This window comes from Mytilus galloprovincialis, chromosome 9 (genome assembly GCF_965363235.1).
Source record: "Mytilus galloprovincialis chromosome 9, xbMytGall1.hap1.1, whole genome shotgun sequence".
NCBI classification, from domain to species: Eukaryota; Metazoa; Mollusca; class Bivalvia; order Mytilida; family Mytilidae; genus Mytilus; species Mytilus galloprovincialis.
In genome coordinates this window covers 18,660,768-18,668,962 of record NC_134846.1, presented here as the reverse complement: position 1 = coordinate 18,668,962, position 8,195 = coordinate 18,660,768, and the positions used below count along the sequence as shown (strand labels likewise).

At 30.0% G+C, this 8,195-nt stretch overlaps 1 long non-coding RNA gene across 1 annotated transcript; it reads right to left on the bottom strand.

Annotated features, from left to right (window-relative positions):
- Nucleotides 1-1,641: 1,641 nt before the first annotated feature.
- LOC143044556 (uncharacterized) lies at nucleotides 1,642-7,430 on the bottom strand. The gene is made up of 4 exons (XR_012968710.1): nucleotides 7,287-7,430; nucleotides 4,877-4,931; nucleotides 3,234-3,308; nucleotides 1,642-1,838 (listed from the first exon to the last, which is right to left on the bottom strand). It is a non-coding gene; the product is annotated as an uncharacterized LOC143044556 (long non-coding RNA).
- Between the last annotated feature and the right edge of the window lie 765 nt (nucleotides 7,431-8,195).

Below are 8,195 nucleotides of genomic sequence, written 5' to 3'. Positions count from 1 at the left end.
TTTCAAAATAAATACCTTTCCTAAAACTAGTATGTATTGAAAAAAAAATAATTGAGGAATCAAAAAAGCAAAAAAATATAGGGGTCAATGTGCTTGTTTTTGAGATATTAGCCATTGGAATTTTGGCGAGAAAATATTCTCTCTTGATTTTTTGATAGCTTTATCATTGACCAGTTAAAGTTCTCAAATACTATTAAAAGATATATAAAATTTTATAAAACTTTTACAAATGACTTATAAGTATACAGTCATGTAAAAGATTTATCAAAAGAAAAATGGGGGTTCATGGAGAATTTTTTTGTATGGCATTCAAATGGATAAAATCAGAGGATTCCGAAAATCTGAGAAAAATTCCAAAACATGACAAGCAGACATCCTTAATACCAACTTCCCGGTATTGAGCACTATTCATCTATTTGTCATAATCGTCTATTGGTTCATTTGTTTGATCTATGAATGAATCATTGTTCTTTCAAATGTTTTGATTTTGAACGTCATTGATGAATTCATCTGGTGTAGGAAATATTAGCCTGGTAATTTTTATGACATTTTGGATGATATGGACCCCGTTTCAGTCGATATATACGGTTCATAATATAGGATTCGAAATGTCACATGTTTCGACAATATTTCAATTTGACTATTATTTAATTCAAAAAGGGATAATTATCAATTCACTTTAGTTTTACCCCTTATCAAAGGATTTCACTCAAGGCGGGAGATAATTGAACAGCGAGAACAACTGTCCGTTCTTGTATACCCAATCATTGAGAAGAGTTACATTTGTAAACATTAAACATATAGTATAACCCCCCCCCCTCCCTCAACCCCCTTTTTTATCGAAAACAAATCTTTGTTAACACCTAGATGTTTCAATGGAATAATAAAACACGGAATAAACAGTTTATACATAAAAGTGACAAGAACTTATACTTCACATCAGCACAGGTATGATAGATACTGGATTGGTGATATAGTTGGAGATATAACCATCTATACACAAGAAACATAACTGTTTGGCTCATTTTATTAATCTACAGATAATTTTTGTATCGAATCTTTTATGTTTAGGTAATTTGCACAATTTTGTCAATATAACGGAACTTGCAACAACTGTCACACGCTTGTAAGTGTTAACTTACTGAATAACCAAATATATTCCAACATGTTTGTGAGGGAAAATGCCTGTACCATGTCGAAAATATGATATTTCTTCAATGAGTCCCGTTGATTGATATATTAGAGTGTTTGGTTTGGATACGTTTAAACAACTGTCCCCTTTTTGAGTATACTTTTCTAAACAGACACAGAAAATCGAACGAAATTCTCTTTTTCAATGACTGTATCGTGTGTGGTATGTCAAAGGTATGCATTTAATCGAAAATGATTTTACAACCAAAACTTAAAATTTCAATTACAAAATATAAATGTATTATAATTTCTTCACACATACATGATATATAAATAAACACATTGTCAATTGTAGCCTCTTTTCATTTTATCATAATACTAAATTGTATCAATCAATGTTATGCTTAATTCATTTTTAAAGTAATACAGAAATGTCTGGAATAAAAACATGTAAAGCAAAAAATAACAGAACAAAAACAAAACAAACAAAACAAACAAAAACAATGTAAAGCAAGTAAACTGATAAATTACACAGAAAATGGTGATCATTATTCAATTTATTGTTTTTAAAATTTTCCCTCATTTTATTGTGAACGTTCCAGATGTTACACCATAGGTTCTTTCTGGTGATATTATACTAGTCAAAACGCATAGCACCATCTGACGAAAACTAGGAAATAATGTTGCGCCTGCACTGTCACCAGAACCTGCAAAAATAAAGCATTCTTATTTACTTTGTTAGAATACAATCGTCTGTTATTATGGTTAAAATGCTCTTTGCACTTCTTTTCACAGTAGTAAAAACATAATATTGTCATTGTTTATCATGGAACTGTTTACTCATGGAACACAATATGGAAGTAATTGCGGATCATACTATTGAATATAAGTACACAGCATATTAAACGTAGTTAAATTTTAAACTTCTTCATAGGTATGCATTTATCTGAAGAATGAATTTCTTTCACACGTAATTAAATTTTTGAAAATGATTCTATTATTGTTCTAACCTCACTCTTCAAAATTAGGTAAATATTTGTTTTGAGGAGTCAATATTATTTAAAGGTAAATCTACAGACACATTTATAAATGATTTAGTTTGTTTGTCATATAATGTGATATAAATTTTGCGACAGCATAATATGTGTATTCATAAAGTTATCTTATGACTTCTTTTTTTTTAGTTTTTAAGTTTTTCTAATCAAACACGATGTCCACTTCAATGCTAATGTAGGTACAAATGTAGCAGTGATTTTTTTTTAACAATGCATGTTTTTAAATCGATATTAACATCATCATAAAAATGTAACTACATGGTAGTTAATATAAGAGTAAGAAAATGTTGTATTTTTTCAAAGAGACATTTTTACTCAAAATACATATAATCTAATAATGGCAACTATGGTTCACCGTTCCGCCTTTAACAATGAGGAAAACCAATACCGCTTAACATACTATGTAAACCGCCGAAATGACGTATGCCAAACAATGCAAATTAGATAACTTATGACCTGATTTTTTTAAATCAAATTAACAAAAGACGAAAATTAAAAACAATAACAAAAGACAATCACTGAATTACAGGCCCTGATTTAGGACATATAAATACATATATGTCGAGGTAAACCATTTCTGTTAACCCAAGACCGTTTTTTGACAGCACTCTTTACATAATAACAAACAAACAAATGGTTCAAAAGAGTTAAAAACTATTCTTACAATAAATGTTTTGAATTATAAAGGTTTTTAGAATACTGGTATAAGTTGATAGTTTACATTAAATAATTGATCTTTAATAGAACAAATAAACAGTTTCGTGTCTTTGTTTATGATGTATAACCAATTGAAAATTTGGCTTGAAATAATTTTCTCTAGTGTCTAGATCCATCCAAATAACATTGTCACCTTTTACTTTAAAAAAGCTATTAAAATAAACAAACAAGTAATATTTAGGATGTTTAAAAAGTGTTTTTTTAAACTGTATAAAATACAAAAAAAAAAAACAACATGAATATTTGGGATCAGTAGGCAAAGGGTTGACTCTCACTACACGGATAAAGCATGTGTAGCAATTATCCTTAGATAACCGAAACATTTCATACCTAATGAACTAGTCGCAGTCGGAGTTGTAGATGCAACTGTATCCGCAACTGTTGTGTCATTGTCAGCTCCAGTAACTGTGTAGAAATAGAGTATACAATGAAATTTAAGATTCAAATTTATCGATTCATCACATAGAAAATGCTCTGGGTTAATTTACTTTCGCAAAACACCAAATATCGGGATTCGTTCGTATAAGTAAATTATGAATCTTAATATTAAACGAACAACCAACTTGTGTTTGTGGTTATATGAGGAATTTGGTTATCTGATATCCATGAATATACACCTTTTCATCAACTGACGACAAATGTTATCCATGAAAATAAATGAATCCATGTGCTATATGATAAAATCAAAATTAACATGGCAAAATAACTCATAGAATAAACTGAATAAGCAGTTACAAATATGACTAGATGCATAACAAAAATCGCTTGATTTGATACTTAGCCCTTTGAAGCAGTCAAACAATCTGACATGATCGAATTCAGTGCTGCAGATAATTAAGTACATTGTATTCTGGTTGGTCAGATCATTCACGCTGGTCTCTAATGTGAATCCATTATCTTTCAAAACTGGCAGCCATCTATCATCTTATTAAATAGACTATACCAGTACTTTTTCTTATGTATGTTAAAACCTTTACTTGATTCAAAAACCTTTGAATCGTGTTCGCGTTAAAAACTTTTTGTTATATACATATGATATGATTTATTTTCACTTTCACGGTATACTTGAACTAGGTTTCTGTAAGCACAGCAAACTCATAGTATTTCTTTGTCTGAAACCGTTATTTATTGGATATACATTTTTGTTGATCTCGTAGTACAGGTGCTACGAAATATTCAGCGAATTAATTTTTTTTACAAAAGGTTGTATGCAGAGAAGGGCAAAACCACGAAATAAAATGTTCACGAAATTCAACTTTTCATCAATCCTCTAAAATTGGTACCCATGAAAATAAATGAATCCACAGAGAAGGGCAAAGCCACGAAATAAAATGTTTACGAAAATTCAACTTTTCATCAATCCTCGAAAATTGGTATCCATGAAAATAAATGAATTCACAGTAGTGATAATTGCTTGAGACACCCGTCATTCTTTGAAACCAAAACACGAACTTAAATGGATTTTTTATCTCTCGCGAAAATGATGTATTTGATTTAAATCGAAGATTACAGCATTAAAAAAATTTGATTTGACGGTGGCAACTCTTCAACTACAGTACTGTTATTCCTTTAAAGTTGGATTTATTGTATAAAAGATATGCACTACAAAACAACTGTGTTCCAGGGCCTATTGTTTTACATTTTTTTGAAAATTCTGCTTTTGATTATTTGACGTCTTATACTAGTAGCGAACGCACACATTATTTGTGGTATAATCATAATATAACGCATTAGTTATTATGACACTGAAATCTGTTGAATAACTATGAGGAAGACATATTGACAATAACGAGATATTTATTAACCTTCTATACAGGAGAGTATCATAATATATAACAATAATGTCCGGATCGTATCCGGTTAAGATATGTCAATATTACGGTATGTGACAAAATCAACATAACTATAACAATGAAATTAAAATAGGAGGACACAAAAATGGTGTGGTACGAATGTAATACAACAAAACTTACCACAACTAATCAGCAGAAAGTAAACACAACAACAAACAATGGCTCGAAGGGAGTTCTGAAAAAAAAATGTTATTCGTATATAAAGACAAGTGTTTTAAAATTGTTTGTTAAATTTCACAATAGAACTAGAATTACATGAAACAAAGGGTCAAAATATTCCCCTTGCATATTTTACTAACCATCTGCTGTAATTATATACATTAAAAAACCTTATTATTTCATTATCGACAAATACATTATTGTATTATCTTCTATTATTTCAATTTTCCATTTCTCTTATTGAACAAATGACAGTATTTACTTTTATTATTAATGTTGGCCGATCTTCTCTTGAGCTGAGTTCACAAAAGATCTTCGTTGATGATTTTGTTTAATATGATTTGAATAGCACTCAGAGTATGCTAAATTCATGTATGTTATTCAGCTTTTTTTCTAAGTATATTAAACTTTAAGGCGTATAGATGTAGGACTCCAAAGTGCGATGGTACTCTGAAGTGCGATGGTCACGCTAAAGTGCGATGATCTACGCTAAAGTACGATGGTGTCTCACGCTAAAATGCGTTGGTTGTTTGTTCGCTAAAGTACGATGGTGTATCACGCTAAAGTGTAATGGTCCAAAGGGTAAGATTCGAAATATTAAAACATAGCGGTTTAAAAAGCTATCATGCTAAGATATAACATATGTGATAGGCTTTGCAATTTATCGGTAGGCGTAAGTAATTGTTTCTAAATTAACAAGTCCGACCAAGTAATAATTGCTATAAAGGTTATTTATGTTTTGCTAATATTATATTTCATGTAAAATATTTTTTTAACAATTCGGAGCGTATTGGATATTTGGATAATTGGTGTAGATTGCCGTTCACACTAATTTTACAACCTCCCTTACATTTGTCATTGAAAATTAAAAATCCCTAATTCGTTCATTGTCGGAAAATGCAACATTTATTTGCTTAAGCTTAAATCTAAATGCGAGAGAAATGCAATGTTCGCCGAGCTTTCTCCTTTTACGTATTTTCCTACAATATACAGTACGAACTTATGTTTTAGCAGACAATTTGTAGTTAACACATTAAAAACGTGTATCTCTATTTTACCGACGTTACTTTTCATTAAAATCGACATCATTTTAACGGGGATCACAAAGTAAACTGCCAAAATAAACAATGATTCGAATGTATCCGTTCGCTTCAAATAGAAGCAGGATAAGTATGCGTACTATACTGTTTTGTATTTATATAGTAAAATGGACTGTAGGACACAAGTCCTTTTTCCAGCACTCGAAAAAAAAGCATTGTGATTCAGCCGACAAAAAACGGTTAAATTCAATCAATTACTCGTAAGTCATGGACATATGGTGTAAAAATTGTTAATCAAATATTCCTTATATATTTTCCGGTATGTTCATTTTTAGTTTGAATAAACAACTGTTAACGTCATTATCGAACTACATTTTTACGTCTATATTTTCCCGGACCATCGCATTTTAACGTATGGAACCACGTACTTTAGCGTAGACCATGGCACTTTAGCGTGACCATCGTACTTTAGCGTCCCCATCGCACTTTAGAGTCCTACATATATATGATATTCTTGTATAATCTTAACAATATATGGATAAAAACTTTTAAATATGTTTCATAAATTTGCCTGTTTTAAATAGTTTCAGTAATAGCAATAAGAAGGCAAGTATTTACAAATACCATCACTTTGTCCGATGTTGTATGTCTTCGATATAAATTTAATTTTGTTTCACAATGCTCTCTGATGCAATTTATTGAAAAAAATATGAATTTTTAGAAATTACATATAGACAATCGTTGCAGCATCAATTGACAAGCGTTCATGACTTTTTGGCTCAGTAGTTTTCAGAATCAGGTTTGTTTCAATATCTTTTTGATTTATGGCTGTAAATGTATCATAGACTGGATAAATTAGCTCTGCTACTTTGTTTTAAATTTGTGTTGATAACTTTCCTCAAGTTCACAGCGTTAAGATCTCCCGATATTTATGCATACTTAACTTTTAAATATTCAGGATTCAGTGTTCTTGATGATTGTTAATTAACTTAAACACCAAACATCGAGGAAAGTTTAAAACGGAAGGACCGGCAAAATCAAAAGTTCAAACAAATCAAACACATCAAACGAATTGATAACAACCTTCATATTCCTGAACTGGTACAAGCATTTTCTTATGTAAAAATGATGAATAAAACCTAGTTTCATCACTTGCTAAACGAATCATTTGTATGCCAGTCGCATCAAATTCCAGAAGCGCACGAGGCCGAATCAAATTTATAAACTTTCTAGTATTGCATTTATGTATCGGTATTTGATCTCCTTTAGAAGAAACAATGCATTCGGAGATTATTTCTACTCTGCACTTGTGAAATGATTATACAACTCACCATATTTGCCTGTAGGTTTAGAAATTTTTGATTTGCGTATTGTCCTGCTTTAATATATGCACCTCATCAACACCTTATACACTACCCGTATCAATAACAAAGTGTTTATTGTTGTCACAACATGTCTTTGTTCTTTTACAATAGTTATGCATATGATAACTTTGATAATTATTTAATTATATGTAACTTTGTCTGTATGTAAATAGATACAAATGATCGATAACATGTCTTTTTTGTAGTCATTACAATTGTAAAGCCCTCTGATTGTCAACAAGCGGTTTGATTCGAGCATCAAAATCTAAACTACAATTATCGAACCCATAAAACATGCAGATAGAAAGATAAAAGTGCCATAGTTTAATTAACCCTTTGTATGATTCAATATATTTAATTAGTCGTTATTTGATATTGAGACTGATCAATTCTAACTGTTTTTAATATAATAAAATAATAATTGTAACAAATCATAAAGAGTAATCTAGAAGTACTATCTTTAAACATATACAACAGTGGTTATTTTATTTGTATATGTTTGTAAATAATAATAGAATATATACAAAAAGTAAATGCATATATATGAATGAGATCTTTTGGAAAATGTTGTTTGTGCTTTATTCAGACCTTTTAGTCAAATGCGTTTTTTTTTAAATATAACTTTTTCTTTATAGTCTTTTAGAAAATGCTGTTTGTGATGTATTTAGACCCCTCTACCAAGTAATTAGTTTTGCATGCACACGTATAAAAATTGCAGTTTTTATCCAACGCAATCATAGGTTCGAACGTTGTATTCAATTGAGACTCGAATATATACAAATAGATGAATATGTTTATATATCTTATATCAGTATTTGTGTATACACAAATGTGAATCAGTTTATTACAAAAATATGATATAAAAAAGTAAAATGA